Below are 10,177 nucleotides of genomic sequence, written 5' to 3'. Positions count from 1 at the left end.
TACACGATAGGCAGAATGCTAAGCGATAGGTGATGATGTTAAGCGATAGGCGTTAGACAATAAGGCGTCAGCACTAAATGATGGAGGTAAATGATGGGGGGCGTAGCTAAACGATAGCCTATGCCCGAGATCGTTTACTAAACGATTGAGCTACACGATGGGCCGCTGGAGCTAAGCGATAGATGAAGGAATTAAACGATTGATTGGCTTGAGAACATGTGCATTATGCTAATTAAATACACTAAAAGAATGTTTGACTCACAGTTTTAATAAGTTTTAGTTGATGACTCACAGTTTTAAAAAGAAGATTTTCTCATTTATTCAACTATTGAGTTTTCTTGTTTTGCAGGTGCAACAAAGGAGTAAAGATTTGGTATCGCAACCTCTTTATGCTTTTTCTTGGGGAACTCTAGTAAAGAATTTTTCCTTGAATGTACCATTTATACACATTCCCAATAAACACGGCTAGTTGAATATGAATTCTGATCACATTTTCACTTTCAATCCTTTGTCTTAAACCTTTTTTGTTTGTGATCCTTTAAACAACAATGGTCAGACAAAGATGCCTATAACCAGACACTGCTGAAGTTGGGGGGTCTGTTCAAGAAGAATTATGAAGGGATCCTACTTACCAAGTGGAGAGGGACAGTAAACTCATAATGTTTGTATTACTTGTAATTTGTGTTTTCAAGGGCTGAATTATTGTACGACCTTTTAAATTATAATTTTATAGTAGAATTTGTGGATTAAACGTAATAGATTTGCAATCCATACATAAATAATATGTCATAGCCACAACGTTCAATAATGATGTGTCATGTTATAATTTTTGACCAAAAAAATGGATTCGACAACGAAATTTTTAAAAAAAAGGACAGATTTGGCCTTCAATGTTGGTTAAGAATTTTTTTTTTAAAAAAACATAGGCTTTGATGTTGGTTGCAATTGACATTAAAGACCTTTAATGTCGGTTGAAAATTTCACTGAAGACCTTTAATGTCGATTACAACAGATATTGAAGGCTGTGTTATTAAAGCCCTTTAATGTTGGTTTAAAATCGACATTAAAGGCAACTGATATTAAAGGGCTTTAATAACACTATCTTTAACATCGGTTGTCAACCAACATTAAAGCCTGAATTTCTTCTAGTGTATGCACCCTTTAAGTAGGATATGGTGGTATGCAGTCATCTTGTCTATGTGTGAGAGCATATGAGCGGGAATAGAGACTTAGAAATAAGGCCTTTCGACACTATTGCATATACATCGCATGCGTCTACATCAAGTGTGTATAGCATGATAGCATAGCATGCGTTGGCTGGGGTTACCCTTGCGGTCAAGCTTAATGTTGTGATGAAGGCATCCTCGCTGTTTTATCTATTTTCCCATGCATTTTACTACGTGTTAACAGTTTCCGTGTCTCTATCTCTCGCAGTCATACTTCCACTACTTGATCTGTTAGTTAGGAGTAGGAGTAGCGCATAGATAATAACCCTCAACATTCTTTTATTCTTCACCGCAAACACATTACTTCATGACATTTAGCTACAAGTCCCTGAGTTCGACCTCGAATCACCCGACAAACTTGTAATCTCATTATACTTGGCGAGAGCGCAAGAAAACTTGTGATAGGAACGCATGGTCATTGCATACGAGATTAACTCATACTTTCCATTCCAACGTATGACCACCAACGCATGAGAATAAATGCATAACCTAAGACATGCATCATATATTCGCTTCCTAATTTTCATCACCAAGTTTTTGGCGCCGTTGCCGGGGACTTGGCAGCTAATAGGTTGTTGAGTTTTGTGTTTTTGCAGACAACCTTTTTACCCTGAGAGTATTGTAGCTTGTGCAACCAGGCTCCAAACAATATTTGAAGTGTAGGCGATGCGTCGAAAGAGGGTGGGGCCCCTTGTTCAAGACTTGGATTCAGTATTTGAGAGAACAACCTTTCTCCTATCCTTAAATTGGGTGGATGTGAACTCCGTCTTGCACCCTATGTCCCCAGCTATCTATCCAGTCTTACCCCTAAAATGGGAGTCTTATTGAGCTGGCGCTGTTGAGCCAACCCTCAATTATGCAAATCTAAGGGAAATCCGGAATAAATAGGAGTTCATGGTTAGCTCAGGATTAAGATCGAGTTACCTAGGTCATATAGGTGAAATAGTCAGTTTTAAACAGTAAACAGCGTTATAAAGTAAGAGTGACTTATTTCTTGATCCTAATCTTATGCAAACTCATTGCATAGGATGCCCCCACTCCTCATGTCATAACATGTAGGAATTAGGATCACATCGTATGTAGAACTTTACAACTCTTTGTAACATTGTAACAACTACATAGTAGGCCGCATCCAATGGTGTTACCAGAATAAGGTACCCGACCTCATTCAAGTACCATAGATCATTTTGACTATTTACTCGAACCTGATCCACTCTTATGTCTCCATATAAAGTTCAAGTACTCATGCAATAGTCATGGGTCTTAGTTTATTGGATTTAGACTTTCATATACTTTATTAGATCAATAACAAGTTTATTGATTATAGAAAATGTTTGTGATTTTACAAACTACGAGTTTTTAAGACATAAACCTAACAGTACGATTATACTGCAAGATGTAGCTATCCAATTTGGACTCCGATTAGTGAAAGACCATTGATCAGATCACTAAATTATACTTGGAACATCTTTGTGCTATCTTTTTAGGCGTAATAACGAATGGCATCGTTCTTAAAGGAGGTCATCTTAGCCTGTCATGGTTAGCTGATCAATTTAACAACTTTGCCAATCTACCAGATAATGTAGATGAAGAGGAACTCCAACGATATGCTCGAGCATATATTCTCATATTGATTGAAGGATTGGTATTTCTCGACAAATTCGACAGTAGAGTGCACCTAATGTATCTTCCTTTCTTAGTAGATTTTGATGTTGTTGGGACGTAAAGTTGGGGGGCTAGATGTCTTGCATGGTTATATAGGCATCTGTGTAAGGGTGCAATTATAGATGACAAAGACATTGCAGGCTCGCTTCTATTGCTGTAGATTTGGACGTTGGATTGATTTCCTCTTTTAGCGCCTCGACAAATCCACCGATATGAGAACAACTTAGAGGAAAAACCACTTGCAGTACGGTAAGCATTTTTACCTCATTATTGTTGTCTTTATTATGAAATACTAATAGAAAATATTCAACTTCTAATTATCGTAGATGGAATGACAAATTTTCTGTAATCAAAGCATCGACGCATGTTCTATTGCAGTATAGATACATATTGGATACACATATGCCTAGCCAAGTAATATTATATTCATTTATATATTATATATTAATAATGTTTCAATCTTTTAGTTCATTCATATTTTGACACATATGCATGTAGATTATTTGAGAGCCACACAATCATCTCATCCAACTATTACCACTATATTGTCTCGATTTTAATGAGATATAGACATCTAGATGTCCACTCATATGTTTTTTTTGTTGTGGAGTGACATCACCAAGATCTTATCATGCGTCAATTTGGGATGTTGCAACAAATTCCTCAACCTTGCAATACAAACGCTCGACTTCATTCACACGATCTAAAAGGCAGTCATGAGCAAGACTAGATTGCATATTTGACTCCTCAAATTTCAATTTGGGAAAATCGTCAAAATTTGGTTATTAATGGACCTTCTATTAACAACGGTGTAGATACCAGGCCTGGATAAATTGAATGGTATTTCATCGTGAGTAGGCGATATATAACGAAAACAAGAGCATCTTATCACTTGTTGGTATGAGCTTATTATTTACTAGGATTGTTTAATTTTCTTGCTTTATTGCATAACCAAATAATTTTTGAAGTCATTATTAACTTGTTATTCAAGTATTTTTTAGACCGGTTTACCAAATATGACATTATTTGCTATAAGGGTCTTGTGTACACTCACCTCTATATATCAAGTTCTTTATTTCGATGGTGATATTCCACTGGAAGAACAAGGTCATCCAGCAAGATATCAGGATGTTCCTATTCAACTTAATGTTCAAAATGAATATCCAGCAACCCACTCAATCATTTTTTACATAGTTCCATGATGTCATCTCCCTCAACATTTGAATTTTTTCCAACAACCCTTAGTACGCTAAGTATGGAAGAAGGAAAAATTTCACATGTTTGTCCAGATGTCCATGATCAGTACATGACATACCAACATCGTGGTGAGGTATACACTTTACAGAGGAGGCCAACCATCAAGTGTAAGAGGTCGTGGCGATCATGGACACTATGTGACTTAACATGATCGATCTAGGGTAATAGATGATCTTATTCTGGTCATGAATAAAGAAAATTGTATTTATAATCAAATTTATTATTCAAATAAGAAAATTCACTTTGACCAGATATTATTAAATGCGTCTGCACTTGAACCAAATATTATTAAATGCATCTGTTGGACAGATGCATTCAAATAAGGACAAAAAAATACTCTCATTTTCCTAAGTAGTTTGAAAACAACCCATTTTACCCAATTAAGTTCTAAAACTTCCATATTTCTTCCATTAGCCTTAACCTAAGTGATACTCAAATCATATTTGTGACTTAATCATATCAATAGGTTTCTCAAGTGGGAAACACAAAAGCCATTAGGCCTTAGACATTATCCTGTGAACTTGTTAATAGATTCTTTGACATTGGACAAAAGAGTGTTCTCTAGCCTACTCCAATAGTGTAGTTTGCAATAGGACTCTATTAGGAAGTTTGTCAGACCCCTAAATCTTGACCTCGTGAAAACAGTGTGACATGCTCTAATAGAAATATTGTCAAAAGAGGCTCAATAACCTTTTTGTTTATATGAGATGATGGTTGGTAAAAGATAAGGATTGTTTAACACTTATCTTCTCAAAATATGATTCATAATTAGAGCTCTATTAATAAACAATACGCTAAAAGAGTTGGTCAATCGAAACAAAATTAATGGAAGAAAGTACAAAAAGACAACTATTTGGAATGAGACTTAATATGATCATAGTCCCATTGATTACGGTTGGACAAGATCTAAAGCATAAGAGAATTTCTATAACTAAGAAGTTTTTTAAGTAAAACTAAAAGAAAATCTATACAAATTAAGGTATAAAGTAAATGATAAGGGCATAAGAAATGGAACTGGACTGAACTGTTTTGATTTGGTTCAATTCAGTTCAATTTTCTATTATAATTTTGAAACCAATTTGAGTTTCAGTTCATGGATTCCATCAACTCACTTATATAATTAGCTTAATAGGATTACATTCTATTCACAATCGCATTCCCAAATTGAATATCATCCCACCTCTTAACTCTCTCTTAGTCGTTGTATGTCATCGCTGTTCCCTCTCTCTTTCAATTCCCGATTGCCAATCACAGTTCACCGTCGAAGTTGGGTTTTGTCGATTGAAGTGTACTTTTCAGGTTCACATTCTCTTTATCCACTATTTTTGGGTCCAATCTGTGTGCTTTTGACGAGTTTCAACTTTCAACTGCTTTATTGTTGCTTTGATTCTTATTCTTTTGAGTTTGTTTCTAAACCTTGAAGTGGGTTTCTGGTTTTTGCCCCTAATTCCATACTCGAAGGAAAGGAAGGTTAAGTGATCGATATGTAAGAAGTTTGAAGCTACATGATAATTGGTGAGGAGAAGACCTGTTGATAAAAATTGGAAAACATATGTGATGCATGTCTTATGCTATGCGTTTGTACCCATGCGTCGATGGTCATGTGTTGGGAAGGAAAGTATACGTTAATCTCATATGCAATGACCATGCATTCCTATCACAAGTTTTCTTGCTTTCTCACCAAGTATAACGAGAATGGTAGTTTCTCGGGTGATCCGAGGTTGAACTCAGGGACTTGTAACTCAATAATGTTTGAGAGCAATGCGTTTGAGGCGATGAATAAAAGTAAAAAGAAGAAGTTAATGGATTACATACTAAAAAGAAGAAGTTAATGGATTACATACTACTCCTACTCCTAACTAATCAGATTGAGTAATGAAAGACTTGATAATTAAACGATGAAGGTAAACAATGATAAAGATAAAGAAGATGAAGAAGATGGCACTGAAGGAATTAAGATAGACATTGATTACAAAATGTCTTAATATCTTAAGCTAAAATGTAATACAACATAGAGATCAGAGAAGAAATGAAAGGCTCTGCGTCAAGGCTGCTGGTGGTGCCATGGATGGATGGTGGAGACGTCTTTCTCGAGCTCTATCTCTAGCGAAAGCTTCGGTTGTCACTTGGAATGGTTTACGAAGATGAAGAATCCTCACAGAAAATGTTGCTCATGCTCTCATTTGTGATTGTAAACATCTGCTTTAAGGCAGAAGCTTAGATCCTTTGAAGTGAAGGTCCAAGGTGCTATTTATAGAGCTCAAATGCCGACAGTCTTCATGATTGCGTTTTGCCTCACTGCTACCTTTGTCGTGGTATGGGCAATGTCAACATCACCTTATCTTATTGATACTCCCAAGGCATGCGTCCGTGCTTGTTTCTCTTGAGGTGCCAATGCATTCCATCTACCTTGCGAGACTTTTATCGATCTACCCAACATCCCATGCGGCAAACTTAATCAATTCATGCGTTTAACCTTGTAGCGGTCTGGGACCGACACATGCGATCACCTGTAATATCTGCAAAAATGAACACTTTGACCCAAAAAAACGCATGGTATAGGGTTGTAAATAGTGAGGATTTTTGGTGCTGTTCGACGCAAGCTTACTTTTCACATGAATTCTTAGTATTATCAATACATATTCTTGCTTATTGGCCCTCATAATTCTGAGTAAAAGGCTACAAAAGCTTGTATTTCTACGAGTTATAACACCCCCAAACTTAGAATCTTGCTTGTCCTCAAGCATGTCTTATACTTAGGAAATTCAAAATTCACCCTCTGGCTTTTCTTATGTGATGACTAGCTTTTCAACATATAACTCACTTCGCACCTCTAACTTTGGTAGCAAAACTCTCCTCAACTTTGGATACTTCTTCAAAAAGATATTTTTTAAGTTTAAATTTGGTAAGCCTCTGCTCAAAATCCTTTTTACCTATTTCTGGCAACTTTGCGTTTAACTTTTTACAATGCGTCCATTTAAAACAATTCAAATCTTTACGATACATTATTAGATTGATGTGTTGAACTTGGCTACACTCTTCGTTTTGATTTACCCCCACGGGTGTCATGCGGGCATCCAACTTCGGTTGCGTACCATATTCAACTCAACTCTTGCCTTAGTTATTTGGGTTGCACCAGACAGAGGAGTTGTTATTATGTGTTGATTCTGATCACCTACTTTCGTTTTAGCTTACCTACACGGATGTCATGCGAACATCCAACTATGGGTAAGTGCCTTGCATAATTTTAACTCTTATCAGCTTAGGTCTCCCCTTTGCACTGACAATGGAGTACTTTTTTTTTTTTGAAGGAAAATCATCGCAATGTGTAAGTTGGACGCATTTGCCCGGACCACTGCCTCCCCCAAACTTAGAGAGTAGTAAGGATCCTTGCCAAAAAGCTAAAAACAAACTCAGCAGGAATGTGATAGAAGATGTTTGAGCAGAGTTTTACACATAATAAAACTTAGATTGTCAAACTTTGAAGAAGCTACTAAAGTGGGGTGAGCTCTGCAACTTTTAGTTAGTGGATGTAGTGAATTATAAGTATCATGGATGTTGATTTATCAACGCATAAGAAAGCAAGCGGGCAAAGAAGAATTTAAGAAGGATAACGCATAAAAGATAACAAGAAAGAACCTATGCAGAATATCAATTTCGTCAATACTTAGAATTCATGCAGGGAAATAGCCATGCATTAAATGATGGAGAAGATTCTTCTTCTGAATTATCGCACCGAATAAAGTTATTAACGCACCTACAAGGAGCGAACGCACATTCATCCAAGAAAGCAGCTGTAAATCCAAAATGACAATATTCAGATAAATAAACTAAAGTTAACTAAGAAAGCAGATTAAAGATAGAGTAGAAGACATCCCTAAAGAAATTGGAGTGAAACCACTACAAGAAGTCTTCCATGCAGGAGATGGATCTCAACTGCTTAGGTCAAGGAACTCATTGTCCTGACCATTGGAGCTTCTAGCAATTGTTGGACGCATGACGGTTAACATGCTCTTAAGACTACTTCCAGCTCAAGCGACAGATAACCTTTCTATCTCAGGGTCAATACTAGCTTTTGGCGCATCGTCTACACTTCAAATATTGTTTGCAGCATGGTCGCACAAGCTACAATACTCCCAAGGTAAAAAGGGTGCCTGCAAAAACACACAACTCAACAAACAATTAGCTTCCAAGTCTCCGGCAACGACGCCAAAAATTTGTTGATAAAAATTGGAAAACATATGTGATGCATGTCTTATGCTATGCGTTTGTACCCATGTGTCGATGGTCATGCGTTGGGAACCATGCATTCCTATCACAAATTTTCTTGCTTTCTCACCAAGTATAACGAGAATGCAAGTTTCTCGGGTGATCTGAGGTCGAACTCAGGGACTTGTAACTCAATAATGTTTGAGAGCAATGTATTTGAGGCGATGAATAAAAGTAAAAAGAAGTTAATGAATTACATACTACTCCTACTCTTAACTAATTAGATTAAGCAATGAAAGACTTGCGATGAGAATTGGTAGATATGTAACAACTGTTAACGCATAGTAATGTTTATTATCTTAAATCGCTCGAGTAATTCCAGCTCGTCACACAATGCATCGCACACCTCTCAGTGGTCAGCCGCATGACTATATCTCTATAGTACATAGTTGCATCGAGCATAAGACCGTACCTATCTCTAGAAACAATGCATAGTTTGCTTTAGTGTGTTCCACCTCTTACCTTCTCAGGCAGTTAGATGCGACTAATTAGCTCGTAGAAAAGTATTACAAAAGCCCATAGACAAGCGTTGCTACAGCCTCACACCAAGCAAAGAAGATTAACTAACTATACTCGCACGTGCACACTTCTCAGTGGGTTGCTACATGCGTCCTATCTCTAGGCTACATGATTGAGTATGTGATCGCCTTTAATAATTAAACGATGAAGGTAAACAATGATAAAGATAAAGAAGATGTAGAAGATGGCACTGAAGGAATTAAGATAGGCATTGATTACAAAATGTCTTAATATCTTAAGCTAAAATGTAATACAACACAGAGATTAGAGAAGAAATGAAAGGCTCTATGTCAAGGCTACTGGTGGTGCCATGGATGGATGGTGGAGACGTCTCTCTCGAGCTCTACCTCTGGTGAAAGCTCCGGTTGTCACTCGGAATGGTTTATGAAGATGAAGAATCCTCACAGAAAATGTCGCCCATGCTCTCATCTGTGATCGCAAACATCTGCCTTAAGGTAGAAGCTCGGATCCCTTGAAGTGAAGGTCCAAGGTGCTATTTATAGAGCTCAAATGCCGTCAGCCTTCATAATTGCGTTTTTCCTCAATGCTACCTTTGTCGTGGTATGCACAATGTCAACATCATCTTTTCTTATTGATACTCCCAAGGCATGCGTCCGTGCTGGTTTCTCTTGATGTGCCAATGCATTCAATTTACCTTGCGAGCAGACTTCTATCGATCTGTGGACACAACATCCCATGCGGAAAACTTAATCAATTCATGCATTCAACCTTGCGGCGATCTGGGACCGTCGCATGCGATCAACTCCTATAATATCTGCAAAAATGAATACTTTGACTGGAAAAACATATAGTACAGGGTTATTGAGGATTTTTGGTGCTGTTCAACGCAAACTTACTTTTCACATGAATTCTTAGTATTATCAACGCATATTCTTGCTTATTGGCCCTCATAATTCTAAGTAAAAAGGCTACAAAAGCTTGCATTTCTACGAGCTATCAAGACCTGTCGATGAGCTTCTAGTTTTATGCTCTGTGCAAAGTATTTGAGGTAGGAGTGTTCATTGAAATAGCTAAAATCGAACCAAATGCTAAACCGAATCGAAACTAAATTAATATGGTTCGGTTCGATTTGATATATTTTCAAATTCAATTATTGCGGTTCGGTTCGGTTTCAAAGTTAAAACCGATTTGAATCCGAACCAAACCGTTTTTTAATAAATATTAAAAATAATATATATAATTTAAAAATATGAAAAAGTAATAAAAACTAAAAAAAGTGG

Source organism: Benincasa hispida, chromosome 3 (assembly GCF_027475165.1).
Source record: "Benincasa hispida cultivar pf3 chromosome 3, pf3_genome.v1.1, whole genome shotgun sequence".
Taxonomy (NCBI): domain Eukaryota; kingdom Viridiplantae; phylum Streptophyta; class Magnoliopsida; order Cucurbitales; family Cucurbitaceae; genus Benincasa; species Benincasa hispida.
This window is presented reverse-complemented; position numbering follows the sequence as displayed.